Genomic DNA, 16,480 nt, shown 5'->3' on the forward strand with positions numbered 1-16,480 from the left:
ACAGAATGAGATTAAAAAAAAAAAAAAGCGGTAGCGTGCGCTGTTTCTGTTCATAATGTCAGTGGATCGAGAGCAGCTGGCATAAAATATTTTTATAGCCTCTTCTGTCTGAATGCTGAAGACGTGAATGTAATGGTAGCGCAGATTCAATCTATTTCGCTTTGTGACACACCGATATCAAAATTTTATCTAGTAACGATTTTGCGGCAGATTTCCTGCAGACTGTCCTCCTCTGGACGCCGTATGCGGCAAAGCTCCGGGATCCATTTGCTGGCTACTGGCAGCAGCCGTGGCGACAGCAGCGGCGCTGCACTCCCCCGTTCTTTATCGAAAGCGCCTGCTACCGCTCATCGCTTTTGATTATTTAAAACGCTTTATTACTAAATGTTGCTCCATAGAAAATTTCTACAATTTCCATTCACGCTCAAAAGCAACGGAGACAGACGCCCTGATTAGTAGGCGGGTAATCGGCAAGAGCTGAGTATGGCCCGAAATTAATTTTATAGACTAGGACGAAATTAAACCACCTCACTACATTCGATGAATTTATAAATGCTTCATACCTCGTTTCTTTTCCTTTCAAACTTAATTATTTGTGCAACTTTTGGTCAATGTTTGGATGTTTTCGTCAAGCCAGAGTGAGCGTCTGTGGCGTAAAGTGTATTACAGTTCTTGTTTCATTCCTTATGGTAAGTCTATGCGATAAACTGTGTGAATACCTTGCAATGCATGCTCTGTAGCAGTGCAGGCACACTGCACATTCTGAGTTCCATGTATGGGTTCAAAAAGTGGCTCTGAGCACTATGGGACTCAACATCTTAGGTCATAAGTCCCCTAGAACTTAGAACTACTTAAACCTAACTAACCTAAGGACATCACACACACCCATGCCCGAGGCAGGATTCGAACCTGCGTCCGTAGCAGTCCCGCGGCTCCGGACTGCAGCGCCAGAACCGCTAGACCACCGCGGCCGGCTGTATGGGTTCATGAAGTATTTATTGTTGATCGGAAGTGATAGTTAAGGTCATCAGATTTAAACCAGAAAAAATTGTCGTTTTGAAGGTTTCAGAGAACGGAAAGGAATTGCTAACGCCGGTGTTAGAAAACGTCTACAGTTAAATGCTATTGCAAAAATTTAGAAGATGGGAACTATATTAATGAACATGTGCACTTCATAAACAACCTTCTGACATGTTAGACCTATATGACGAACAAAGCTCAAATTTATATCGTTGACAGTCGGTTTGAATCTTTTCAGGACCTATTTTACAGTGAAGCACCTTGGAATTTGCAAAGCAGAAATCCATGATATTAACTTAATTTACTAAGTCGAAATCGGACGAAGATTGATGTTTAAAGGCATTCTTCAGATTTCGCATAAGAAATTTTTACTAGCAGTTTGCAACTCCATTAATTAAAATGGAAAATAAAAGGTTATAGTCAGCGGCTTCTACCGTGATTCGAATTTATAGTACAAGCACTGCAACGCACAAGGGAACCTCTGAGCTAACGACACACTGGCGGCCAGAGGCGGACTATAGTCACTGCGATGTTGCCTGAGCCTCAAAACGCAACCTTAAACACACAAACAGAGGAGGTGGAGATTACTGTTTTAACGTCCCGTCGACAACGATGTCATTAGAGACGGAGCACAAGCTCGGATTAGGGAAGGATGGGGAAGGAAATCGGCCGTGCCCTTCCTAAGGAACCATCCCGGCATTTGCCTGAAGCGATTTAGGGAAATCATTGAAAACCTAAATCAGGATGGCCGGGCGCGGGATTGCACCGTCGTCCTCCCGAATGCACACACAAACAGGTGTTACTTATGTGAAGAACGCCGTTCTTGGAGTCCAGAAATTAAATATACTTTCTAATTGTGTCATCTTGCAGTGGATTATATTGTACGAGTCTTCGATGTGGAAAACGAATGTCAAGTGAATTTAGCGAGGTAACGCCGACCTACACCCGGAAGTAAATGCACTATCAGAGTGTTGACAAATACTTGCTACGACGCTGCCATTTCTTGGCTCTCTGACGAGGCAGCTCTTCAGCGAAATGCTTGCCGTGATTCTCCGATACGGTTCTTCAGAGTGGAGACGCGCGCGCACGTTTGGTTTTTATGCGGCGTTCTCCCCTGATGGTTTCTGACGTCGCCTTGTGGGCTATGTATACATATGAGACATTCAATTATCATTAATCCAGAATGATACAAGTTTCAGCTTCCGGCGTGGAAGAAGGCTGTTGACGCCGACATTATATCATTTCAACGTAGGGAAAGCAAAACGGATCATTCAATGTTTCTCATTCAACATAAAGCATGTGAGATAAATTTCCGTAACGTTCATAATCATCTAAAAATACAAACGAAGTAAAAATACACCGGAAGCTTATTCGAATTGAATATAATGTAAGATACCAAACGCTTTGCACCTCGATGTCGAATTTGTCCACTTGCAATCGTTTGCAGCATGCACATAGAATGTCATGATTACCACGAGAATGAAGAAATACACTCCTGGAAATGGAAAAAAAGAACACATTGACACCGGTGTGTCAGACCCATCATACTTGCTCCGGACACTGCGAGAGGGCTGTACAAGCAATGATCACACGCACGCCACAGCGGACACACCAGGAACCGTGGTGTTGGCCGTCGAATGGCGCTAGCTGCGCAGCATTTGTGCACCGTCGCCGTCAGTGTCAGCCAGTTTGCCGTGGCATACGGAGCTCCATCGCAGTCTTTAACACTGGTAGCATGCCGCGACAGCGTGGACGTGAACCGTATGTGCAGTTGACGGACTTTGAGCGAGGGCGTATAGTGGGCATGCGGGAGGCCGGGTGGACGTACCGCCGAATTGCTCAACACGTGGGGCGTGAGGTCTCCACAGTACATCGATGTTGTCGCCAGTGGTCGGCGGAAGGTGCACGTGCCCGTCGACCTGGGACCGGACCGCAGCGACGCACGGATGCACGCCAAGACCGTAAGATCCTACGCAGTGCCGTAGGGGACCGCACCGCCACTTCCCAGCAAATTAGGGACACTGTTGCTCCTGGGGTATCGGCGAGGACCATTCGCAACCGTCTCCATGAAGCTGGGCTACGGTCCCGCACACCGTTAGGCCGTCTTCCGCTCACGCCCCAACATCGTGCAGCCCGCCTCCAGTGGTGTCGCGACAGGCGTGAATGGAGGGACGAATGGAGACGTGTCGTCTTCAGCGATGAGAGTCGCTTCTGCCTTGGTGCCAATGATGGTCGTATGCGTGTTTGGCGCCGTGCAGGTGAGCGCCACAATCAGGACTGCATACGACCGAGGCACACAGGGCCAACACCCGGCATCATGGTGTGGGGAGAGATCTCCTACACTGGCCGTACACCACTGGTGATCGTCGAGGGGACACTGAATAGTGCACGGTACATCCAAACCGTCATCGAACCCATCGTTCTACCATTCCTAGACCGGCAAGGGAACTTGCTGTTCCAACAGGACAATGCACGTCCGCATGTATCCCGTGCCACCCAACGTGCTCTAGAAGGTGTAAGTCAACTACCCTGGCCAGCAAGATCTCCGGATCTGTCCCCCATTGAGCATGTTTGGGACTGGATGAAGCGTCGTCTCACGCGGTCTGCACGTCCGGCACGAACGCTGGTCCAACTGAGGCGCCTGGTGGAAATGCCATGGCAAGCCGTTCCACAGGACTACATCCAGCATCTCTACGATCGTCTCCATGGGAGAATAGCAGCCTGAATTGCTGCGAAAGGTGGATATACACTGTACTAGTGCCGACATTGTGCATGCTCTGTTGCCTGTGTCTATGTGCCTGTGGTTCTGTCAGTGTGATCATGTGATGTATCTGACCCCAGGAATGTGTCAATAAAGTTTCCCCTTCCTGGGACAATGAATTCACGGTGTTCTTATTTCAATTTCCAGGAGTGTATGTTGGTAAGGATGGAAGCAAGAAGAGACGCAGTCAACAAATATTCTATTCCTCATGGCATTCATTTCATTTGACACGTAAGAAGAGGTAAAGTGGGAATTTACTTTTGTTAACACGAAAGATATGCCGCACATATTGATAACGAGGAAGTCTGCGTCTTCATACGTTTCCTACTTGAAATCTGTATGCTCTATTATATACTAAGTAGCCCGATCATTGTTTCAGTAATGTTACCCTCTTGTTTGACCCCGTAACGATGAACAGATTCCAAATGCATGTCTCTGCGTGAAAGTAGCTGTTCGAACCATTCCTGGGTTGTTTTTTGTGTTTTATTGCTTGGAATTCCTGAAGCAGACCACTGTGCCTTCCCCCCTCGTGGGTTAGGTCTCAAAACTAAACCGCTTTGTATCCAATGGCATAATTTATTCATACTGCATCAGCATAAGACTCTTGCGAGTGAGAGAATGACAATAACAATCGTAACAAGAACAAGCAAATAATGAATGATGTTTATTCCAACGCAGAACGAGAATGGCTTTAAATATAAAAATCTATATCTATATCCATATCTATTGATCTTTGAGTTGGCACAATGCAAATATATTCTTAGCATTTAGTTACTGAATTTAGTTCTGGATGTTTGCAGAGAAAAGGAAAAGTCGGTACTTCTCGCTAGTGTAATATAATGTGAACCAGCAACTACCCTTTCCTTAGAACGCGACTCAAGCAGGTCCTCAAGTAGGCACTGCTGCATTCTGTTCCCTGACATTGCTCTGATGACGGTTAATGCAGATAGTTCCGATTATGAAATACAAAACGTATTGCAGGTTAGTTCCTAGGATAGTAACATTAAATTTGCGTTGTAGACGGCACATGAACATGACGACTATCCATATTACTCATCAATATAAAAAGACAATATTTTGGGAATTTAGCAGGATTACTCAAAATGAATTCTGAAATTGGGTGACTGACCGCACAGGTGCTAAACGTCGTCAAGAGTATACGATGTCCTAATCGCATTAGGAATATGAAGATCGACTTCGACAGCTCGCAACTTTCACATTGCTATCTCCACCCTACTCCAGACAGCTCTCGGTGGAGTTGCACTACGTTGCCGATGTTATGGAAGGCCTTCAAACCGACAACAGACCACATATTGAAAAATACAAGCGAATTCTCTTGCAGCGTAAGCTTATTGTAACTAATCTAAAAATTATTGGAGAGGACCATTGTCCTATTCAAAAAAAGTAAAATGTTACACACTGTTGACGTCAAACAGACATTATCTATGTCCTGTCTTGTGTCCTACTCATCTATAATATCAAGTGTACTATGAAAATGATTATATATAATGGATTATAAGGTAATGCATTGATACCAGATGGAGGGTGCCGGCCGATGTGGCCGTGCGGTTCTAGGCGCTTCAGTCTGGAACCGCGTGACCGCTACGGTCGCAGGTTCGAATCCTGCCTCGGGCATGGATGTGTGTGATGTCCTTAGGTTAGTTGGGTTTAAGTAGTTCTAAGTTCTAGGGGACTGATGACCTTAGAAGTTAAGTCCCATAGTGCTCAGAGCCATTTGAACCATTTGAACTATTCAACACAAAATGACATTAAACATTTAAGTTATTCACGAGCAGCTAGTTGAGAATATGTATGAACATTAAATGACACGACGAACCGTCTTGTTCTGCATATGGATTCAAACCCAGCTCATGCAGACTAAGCAAAGATTTCGTGACTGACGGAAACTAACAGTCATTCCTGATTAGGCATACAGAGAGTGATATACCTCGATTTTAGACAGTATCAGTTAGCAAATATCAACTTGAAATTGCATAACGCAAACATTTTTAACAGACGCGAATTCCTACCCAGCATCTATTGTCCCTGTTAACGAACTACGAGAGATGTTAAATATTGCTTCTTCACAAGTAACTTACTTGAAATGCCGTGAGGTAAAGCTGTGTGTTGGACACGGATTCGAACCCGGAACCTAATCGGATTGCTATCGAAGCACAGTCAAATGTGACATATCGGAATTTCGCGGCAGTAACTAGATGTTTTAACTGAAATGACGAGACGAAACATTAATTTTTTCCTTCCCAGGACTCCAACCCGGCACCTATCGCTGTTATATTCTAGAGAAAACTAACGTTAAATATGGGTTTGTTGCACCAGCAGTGACATGTGAGCGTGTTTGAACTGAAATAATATGACGAAGAGTTCAGCGCTCACTGGGAAGACCTCAAGACTACGGTCGTGTTCCATCAGCGGTATGAATAAAATGATAGTAATAATAACAGTAATAATCGAATTATCCGGCAACTTCACACTTCACAGTAGATTTTCTCGAACTAAGAAATTTGCTGAACTTGTGAAAAATCAAAATGGCTTCACATCCAGCCTATGATGCCTAGAAGAGTCTTTACATCCTGCTGACATGAGAATAGCATAATCTCTGCGTCAGAAGCTTGCTTCTACTTGACCATTTAATAGACTCACATTTTTTCCACCGTGACTAATTTTGTAAGCTAAGCACATCATCCGTTACAGCACACTCCTGGGGCTGGGTAATGTGGCCACAATGGTCTGGTGGAACGAGCTATCACAGGTGCAATGCGTGGGTTCAGGCATTTACTTTTAAGAGGCACAAACAGATTTATTTTACCTCTGGTAACCTCAAGAGAAAGACGTTATAATCCAGAATCCGCATTAAACATCACGTTCCTTCATTACCAACTGGGCAGAGCCGGTTTACGTTGGGAAATGACACAGCGGAAGTCATGGTAAAAAGAAATACAGTCGCCAGTAAGCTAACTTACATTAGAAAATTTTATTTTATTTGATGAACCGATAGCCATTTAAAGGGACAGGGCTCTTATTTTACTTGTACTTGATTGAACTAGAGACGTTTAAAAATTTGGTACTGGACTGTGATTCGAATTCGTATTTCCTCTTTCGAGGATCTGAATCTCTCGGAACAGTATAGTTCAGTCATTTCGTTCCTTTTCCCAAGACTGCAATCTTCTCTAGGGCTCCTCCAAAGGTAAGTATGTGGGTCTGAAACCTGATCCAGTACAAAAATATTCATAATTTCATTTCTAGCTTTATCAAGTGCACACCCACCTGCTAGTGAAAATTAACGTGCAATTTCAATGTCTGTTCATGTGTTGCCAACAATCGCAACAGGTGTCGTTATTTCTGGTCAAACACGCACACATCTTACTGTTCATGAGTAAGCAACTGATACTTAAGCTATATTCGTGGATGCACGGTAGGTGTGCAGTTCGATTGTCGCTTACGCACAAAAGTTTGTATCCTTATTTTAGATTCAGACACCTAGCGGCTCGTAAGAAAAACCGATACGTAACATTTGATTTTTCTTAGTTAACAATCGGATTACGTGTTGGGTTCGTATCTCCGTCACAGAACTTCACATCATGCACTTCATCTTTAAATGCATGCACACTTTGTTACTTCAGAATGGAGGTATATCAGACAGCTTTCGTGGTTAGATAACAGGGATGAAAGGGTCTTGATAGGAGTCACGGTTTATTACAAAAATTGTCGTCTTTTATTTTCAAGTTTAGATTTGGTTACTGGTATTGGCAAAAATTTCGGTAATTCATGACTCTTCATGGCTAATCATCAATATGATGTGATTAGATTAGATTAGATTACATTAGATTAACTCTTGTTCCATAGATCATGAATACGACATTTCGTAATGATGTGGAACGTGTCATTTTAATGAAAGATTTCTTTAAATACCATGATTCAATTTCTTCACAACAATTTTTTACACACTCTCTCATTGCGTTTTATTTCTCTCTCTTTCTATCTCTCTCTCTCCCACACACACACACACACACACACACACACACACACACAAACACACATTCTTTTTTATTTTTATTTGTATGTTGTGCTCGACTATCGGTGAGGCACGAAAACGCCTGTGAATGACTTTCTTAGTTTTAAGTGCACTTACGAAAGAAATATAAAAACAACAATGAGAGTTATTGATTTATGATGCTCAGTTTGCAGTCAGTTCTGAGTATTATTAGTAGCTACGCTCCAGTCCCTAAACCTAGTTACAGAAAGCGAATCAGACGCATTACGTATTCCAGGCCGTAGCAGCCGCGACTTGGAGACACCAGCTATGGTCACTTCCCAGACCGCTGTAGGATCACATCGGTTCGTCTTCTTCCTGCTGGTACTGTAACTGAGATTTGGCAACAAGGCAACGTATGTTTGGCAACTCTGTGATCGACGAGTTACTTCCTGGTGTGCACGGAATTAAGCCTCAGAGTTCACTTGATTTTACCTGTCATTTCCATTGAATAATCTGAGTTATTATAGCTAACAAAAGATTGAAAATTTACGGTTTTCAGCCCAGGAAAGTCGTTGCAGGTGGAAATCGCAACTAATCTCGACCTTTAAATAGCGGTTTACGAGTTCTAGTTCTTATTGCCGTCGTAACAGGAAGCTGAGACCCATACCTCCTCGCCAGCTCTGTGGTAACGTGCTGACCTGTGAAACAGCGTCTGTTACGGTTCGCAGTTGCAGTCTCACTGACTGAAACGTTTTTATCCCTTCTGTGAAAGAGCTACAAGCAGTCAGATCAAACATCAATAAGGAAATCGCAAGAAAATGCTTTCAGCTCATAGTGCAATGTTGAAAAACTTACAATGCTGCACAACAGGTAACGCCTCTTTCCACTGCTGACAAGCGAATTTTGGGTTTCTAGGAATACGTAACTATATTTATGAAATGCCACATTTGCATACCTCTTGAGTATGACACAGCATACCAATTAAACACAGACCCAATCAAAATCTAAGTGAGTAGTATTTTACTAATTCGTGTCGATAGAGGCATGCTTGTGTACAGATACTTTCGTCGTAAGGTTATCACGGTTAGTTTTATTTCATTTCTTATAATACAGTGCACAATTTTCGTAAGGTTTCCTTTAGTGTTGTTAAAACAATAGTAAACATGAGAGAGAAATTAATCATCAACGATATATGCGAAATCTCTGATGTTACCTATGACAGTCTGACAATGCACATGTAGTTTATTGATTACATGCATGTAGAAAATTTGTTCTGAGTTAAAGCTGTCAATCAAAGTTTGAATAAGAATAAAATATCACTACCACACGACGGCTAATGTAGAAAATACTTTTCTGACATATTATGGCACGATGCGCTCTCCCTGCACATCTTCGAGATCCATCTGCTGCCTGCTGTCTATTAAACCTGAATAGAACAAAATGTCACAGTAGTTAGTCCTTTTTCCACATGCGACTACTTTGGGTTGAGAAGTGAAGGGAATTATGTTCAAAGTTCCATTAGATTGATAACTTCAGCAGAGAGCAGAATTGCGTTTTAAAAAATGTAGCACTGAATGTATTCGAACTCGCGACATCTTATCTATGCTACAAGCTGACACGTAGCTACAACAGCTCCAGAGCTCGGCAACTATTCCTCCAGAACTTTTGGATTCCACAGCACTGTGAGATTATGCATATGGCCAGGTCTTCACTTCTGAGAGACAAACAGTTACAGCTTTTCTTTTGGACTGAACGACGTTTTCTAGTAACAGATAGCGCAATAGAAAAGCTCAAGTGGAAAGGAACACTTCCTATTTAAACTTCTGCATCCTACAATGTTGGCAGTTGTGTGTAGGTGGCAGTAACGTGATTTTATTTCTGTGATTACAAAATAGTCGAATGTATGCACTGGGTAGCCGAGGCAGCTAGTTCATGTATTTCGGTCAACCAAGTAAATGAATTTACTGAACATGCTGCAAATTACTACAGGGAGCCTGTGTGACAGAATTCTCATCCAGTGTGGCGCAACTGCGTTACGATAGAAAAATGACTCGCAGAGAAGAGGATTTCGTGGTCTGTTGGACGGATGGTAGGTTGTTATACCTATGGTCTGGGTTCGATTCCCACTTCTGTCAATGATTTTAGATAGGGAGAGACAGATTCCATTCTCTCCTGGCTACACCAAGTGAAGGAGATATAATGGCTGCGTGGTCTGAAAATTCACATTAAAGATGATATTCCTTCTTTACCAAGTAGACGGTAGGTTGAACCACAATAAAGTCTGGAGTGGCGACATGTAGAAACTCTATCACCAGTAACCTTTCTTATACTAGTTATTTATTTCAAGTGACGACACAAACGCTATGTATGGTCACAGGACACTAATTCCATCTTTTATTTGAGATTCTGTATGTCGATAAAATTGGTTCTGAACTGGGAATGCAACTCAGACCGCCCTTAACGCGGAATTTGATCCCTTCGTGGCAATACTGCTCGGCTACAATTTGTTGTTTGTTCAAAACTGCAGATTCCTCAACACCTTCACATATTATGCGTGAATGGGATCGAATCCTGGCCCGGCACTAAAGATTTAATTATGTATTATCAAGCTCTATCATGAGAACACCTATCTGCTGGTGGATAATAATTTTGATTTTTAATGTATTTTCATTCGCTGTCAACACTAACGATATCTGACGTTTTTAACTCCCAGTGAGATACAGAACTATTTGCGAGGATGCTATTCTGAGCAGCTGGTGGAGAAAAATTCGGTAGCTGACGTCTCTTTGTGTGTAGTCAACAACGATATGTGTGGGGCTCTATTCCCAGTGAGCGCTGAACTCTTCGTCATATTATTTCAGTTCAAACATGCTCACATGTCACTGCTGGTGCAACAAACCCATATTTAACGTTAGTTTTCTCTAGAATATAACAGCGATAGGTGCCGGGTTGGAGTCCTGGGAAGGAAAAAATTAATGTTTCGTCTCGTCATTTCAGTTAAAACATCTAGTTACTGCCGCGAAATTCCGATATGTCACATTTGACTGTGCTTCGATAGCAATCCGATTAGGTTCCGGGTTCGAATCCGTGTCCAACACACAGCTTTACCTCACGGCATTTCAAGTAAGTTACTTGTGAAGAAGCAATATTTAACATCTCTCGTAGTTCGTTAACAGGGACAATAGATGCTGGGTAGGAATTCGCGTCTGTTAAAAATGTTTGCGTTATGCAATTTCAAGTTGATATTTGCTAACTGATACTGTCTAAAATCGAGGTATATCACTCTCTGTATGCCTAATCAGGAATGACTGTTAGTTTCCGTCAGTCACGAAATCTTTGCTTAGTCTGCATGAGCTGGGTTTGAATCCATATGCAGAACAAGACGGTTCGTCGTGTCATTTAATGTTCATACATATTCTCAACTAGCTGCTCGTGAATAACTTAAATGTTTAATGTCATTTTGTGTTGAATAGTTCAAATGGTTCAAATGGCTCTGAGCACTATGGGACTTAACTTCTAAGATCATCAGTCCCCTAGAACTTAGAACTACTTAAACCTAACTAACCTAAGGACATCACACACATCCATGCCCGAGGCAGGATTCGAACCTGCGACCGTAGCGGTCACGCGGTTCCAGACTGAAGCGCCTAGAACCGCACGGCCACATCGGCCGGCCCCCTCCATCTGGTATCAATGCATTACCTTATAATCCATTATATATAATCATTTTCATAGTACACTTGATATTATAGATGAGTAGGACACAAGACAGGACATAGATAATGTCTGTTTGACGTCAACAGTGTGTAACATTTTACTTTTTTTGAATAGGACAATGGTCCTCTTCAATAATTTTTAGATTAGTTACAATAAGCTTACGCTGCAAGAGAATTCGCTTGTATTTTTCAATATGTGGTCTGTTGTCGGTTTGAAGGCCTTCCATAACATCGGCAACGTAGTGCAACTCCACCGAGAGCTGTCTGGAGTAGGGTGGAGATAGCAATGTGAAAGTTGCGAGCTGTCGAAGTCGATCTTCATATTCCTAATGCGATTAGGACATCGTATACTCTTGACGACGTTTAGCACCTGTGCGGTCAGTCACCCAATTTCAGAATTCATTTTGAGTAATCCTGCTAAATTCCCAAAATATTGTCTTTTTATATTTATGAGTAATATGGGTAGTCGTCACGTTCATGTGCCGTCTACAACGCAAATTTAATGTTACTATCCTAGGAACTAACCTGCAATACGTTTTGTGTTTCATAATCGGAACTATCTGCATTAACCGTCATCAGAGCAATGTCAGGGAACAGAATGCAGCAGTGCCTACTTGAGGACCTGCTTGAGTCGTGTTCTAAGGAAAGGGTAGTTGCTGGTTCACATTATATTACACTAGCGAGAAGTACCGACTTTTCCTTTTCTCTGCAAACATCCAGAACTAAATTCAGTAACTAAATGCTAAGAATATATTTGCATTGTGCCAACTCAAAGATCAATAGATATGGATACAGATACAGATTTTTATATTTAAAGCCATTCTCGTTCTGCGTTGGAATAAACATCATTCATTATTTGCTTGTTCTTGTTACGATTGTTATTGTCATTCTCTCACTCGCAAGAGTCTTATGCTGATGCAGTATGAATAAATTATGCCACTGGATACAAAGCGGTTTAGTTTTGAGACCTAACCCACGAGGGGGGAAGGCACAGTGGTCTGCTTCAGGAATTCCAAGCAATAAAACACAAAAAACAACCCAGGAATGGTTCGAACAGCTACTTTCACGCAGAGACATGCATTTGGAATCTGTTCATCGTTACGGGGTCAAACAAGAGGGTAACATTACTGAAACAATGATCGGGCTACTTAGTATATAATAGAGCATACAGATTTCAAGTAGGAAACGTATGAAGACGCAGACTTCCTCTTTATCAATATGTGCGGCATATCTTTCGTGTTAACGAAAGTAAATTCCCGCTTTACCTCTTCTTACGTGTCAAATGAAATGAATGCCATGAAGAATAGAATATTTGTTGACTGTGTCTCTTCTTGCTTCCATCCTTACCAATATATTTCTTCATTCTCGTGGTAATCATGACATTCTATGTGCATGCTGCAAACGATTGCAAGTGGACAAATTCGACATCGAGGTGCAAAGCGTTTGGTATCTTACATTATATTCAATTCGAATAAGCTTCCGGTGTATTTTTACTTCGTTTGTATTTTTAGATGATTATGAACGTTACGGAAATTTATCTCACATGCTTTATGTTGAATGAGAAACATTGAATGATCCGTTTTGTTTTCCCTACGTTGAAATGATATAATGTCGGCGTCAACAGCCTTCTTCCACGCCGGAAGCTGAAACTTGTATCATTCTGGATTAATGATAATTGAATGTCTCATATGTATACATAGCCCACAAGGCGACGTCAGAAACCATCAGGGGAGAACGCCGCATAAAAACCAAACGTGCGCGCGCGTCTCCACTCTGAAGAACCGTATCGGAGAATCACGGCAAGCATTTCGCTGAAGAGCTGCCTCGTCAGAGAGCCGAGAAATGGCAGCGTCGTAGCAAGTATTTGTCAACACTCTGATAGTGCATTTACTTCCGGGTGTAGGTCGGCGTTACCTCGCTAAATTCACTTGACATTCGTTTTCCACATCGAAGACTCGTACAATATAATCCACTGCAAGATGACACAATTAGAAAGTATATTTAATTTCTGGACTCCAAGAACGGCGTTCTTCACATAAGTAACACCTGTTTGTGTGTGCATTCGGGAGGACGACGGTGCAATCCCGCGCCCGGCCATCCTGATTTAGGTTTTCAATGATTTCCCTAAATCGCTTCAGGCAAATGCCGGGATGGTTCCTTAGGAAGGGCACGGCCAATTTCCTTCCCCATCCTTCCCTAATCCGAGCTTGTGCTCCGTCTCTAATGACATCGTTGTCGACGGGACGTTAAAACAGTAATCTCCACCTCCTCTGTTTGTGTGTTTAAGGTTGCGTTTTGAGGCTCAGGCAACATCGCAGTGACTATAGTCCGCCTCTGGCCGCCAGTGTGTCGTTAGCTCAGAGGTTCCCTTGTGCGTTGCAGTGCTTGTACTATAAATTCGAATCACGGTAGAAGCCGCTGACTATAACCTTTTATTTTCCATTTTAATTAATGGAGTTGCAAACTGCTAGTAAAAATTTCTTATGCGAAATCTGAAGAATGCCTTTAAACATCAATCTTCGTCCGATTTCGACTTAGCAAATTAAGTTAATATCATGGATTTCTGCTTTGCAAATTCCAAGGTGCTTCACTGTAAAATAGGTCCTGAAAAGATTCAAACCGACTGTCAACGATATAAATTTGAGCTTTGTTCGTCATATAGGTCTAACATGTCAGAAGGTTGTTTATGAAGTGCACATGTTCATTAATATAGTTCCTATCTTCTAAATTTTTACAAAACATTTAACTGTAGACATTTTCTAACACCGGCGTTAGCAATTCCTTTCCGTTCTCTGAAACCTTCAAAACGACAAATTTTTCTGGTTTAAATCTGAGGACCTTAACTATCACTTCCGATCAACAATAAATACTTCATGAACCCATACAGCCTGCCGCGGTGGTCTAGCGGTTCTGGCGCTGCAGTCCGGAACTGCGGGACTGCTACGGTCGCAGGTTCGAATCCTGCCTCGGGCATGGGTGTGTGTGATGTCCTTAGGTTAGTTAGGTTTAAGTAGTTCTAAGTTCTAGGGGACTTATGACCTAAGATGTTGAGTCCCATAGTGCTCAGAGCCATTTTTTGAACCCATACATGGAACTCCAAATGTGCAGTGTGCCTGCACTGCTACAGAGCATGCATTGCAAGGTATTCACACAGCTTATCGCATAGACTTACCATAATGTATGAAACAAGAACTGTAATACACTTTACACCACAGACGCTCACTCTGGCTTGACGAAAACATCCAAACATTGACCAAAAGTAGCACAAATAATTAAGTTTTAAAGGAAAAGAAACGAGGTATGAAGCATTTATAAATTCATCGAATGTAGTGAGGTGGTTTAATTTCGTCCTAGTCTATAAAATTAATTTCGGGCCATACTCAGCTCTTGCCGATTACCCGCCTACTAATCAGGGCGTCTGTCTCCGTTGCTTTTGAGCGTGAATGGAAATTGTAGAAATTTTCTGTGGAGCAACATTTAATAATAAAGCGTTTTAAATAATCAAAAGCGATGAGCGGTAGCAGGCGCTTTCGATAAAGAACGGGGGAGAGCAGCGCCGCTGCTGTCGCCACGGCCGCTGCCAGTAGCCAGCAAATGGATCCCGGAGCTTTGCCGCATACGGCGTCCAGAGGAGGACAGTCTGCAGGAAATCTGCCGCAAAATCGTTACTAGATAAAATTTTGATATCGGTGTATCACAAAGCGAAATAGATTGAATCTGCGCTACCATTACATTCACGTCTTCAGCATTCAGACAGAAGAGGCTATAAAAATATTTTATGCCAGCTGCTCTCGATCCACTGACATTATGAACAGAAACAACGCACGCTACCGCTTTTTTTTTTTTTTAATCTCATTCTGTTCGTTTTCGTTCGTTGTATTTGCTCTGGGCGGACGTCGAAAGACACCCGTTTGTTTCAGTTCGTTGTTGATCCATTAACTCAGTTTTTTATTACAGAGTGCAGCTAGCCCTCTGACCGAACACGCTGATTTTTAGGCAGTGGCGGGGATCGAAACGCTAGGCCACAGGCGTAAGCAGCCTAGAGTCTCTCTATCTTGGGACAAGTTTTCCTCCAGGAAGTGCCGCAGTCTACAGTGTTGCCAGATTGTGCAGATAACCGGACTTACAGAGTTAGCGAGTTGGCCAGTTTTTTTGTCCCATGTCGCGATCGGCGCGGACTTTGCCTCTGAAGCGGCCGGCCGCCGGTCGAGTTTTATGTCAAAGAGTGTACATGCACAGGAAACAGTGGCGTTTTTTAGCACACATGTTTCGAAACTATTTTCTCAACTTATCACCAATACCGTGAACTTACAGATCTGCGTGGTGTGTGTTCCCTATGTGCCTGCACTATTAGCGCCCGGTTTGTGTAGTGCCACGTTGTGTGGCACCACATTCTGCAATTATCCTTAATTTATGAGCATGAGTGTAGTTCTACTGGTATACATACTCACCTAACTGACATTATTGATACTTCTTTCAGGACAGGAGTGTTCCCATCAAAACTAAAACTCTCCATAATAAAGTCACTTCACAAAAAGAATAGTACAACTGACATAAATTATTATAGACCAGTGTCATTATTGTCAAGTTTTTCTAAAGTAATTGAAAGAGTAATGTATGAAAGACTAGCTGTCTTCCTGAATAAAAATAAAGTACTGACTATTGCTCAAAATGGGTTTAGAAAGAACAGATCCCTATAAGTGGCAGTCTTGCAATTCATGAAAATGGTCCTAAATGCCTTGGACAAGAACGAATTAAGCTGTGGGATATTCTTAGATTAACCGCGGGACTGCTACGGTCGCAGGTTCGAATCCTGCCTCGGGCATGGGTGTGTGTGATGTCCTTAGGTTAGTTAGGTTTAAGTAGTTCTAAGTTCTAGGGGACTTATGACCTAAGATGTTGAGTCCCATAGTGCTCAGAGCCATTTGAACCATTTTTGATATTCTTAGATTTATCTAAAGCGTGTATTGCTTATGAAACTCGAGTTTT

Source organism: Schistocerca cancellata, chromosome 11, assembly GCF_023864275.1.
Source record: "Schistocerca cancellata isolate TAMUIC-IGC-003103 chromosome 11, iqSchCanc2.1, whole genome shotgun sequence".
Lineage (NCBI taxonomy): Eukaryota > Metazoa > Arthropoda > Insecta > Orthoptera > Acrididae > Schistocerca > Schistocerca cancellata.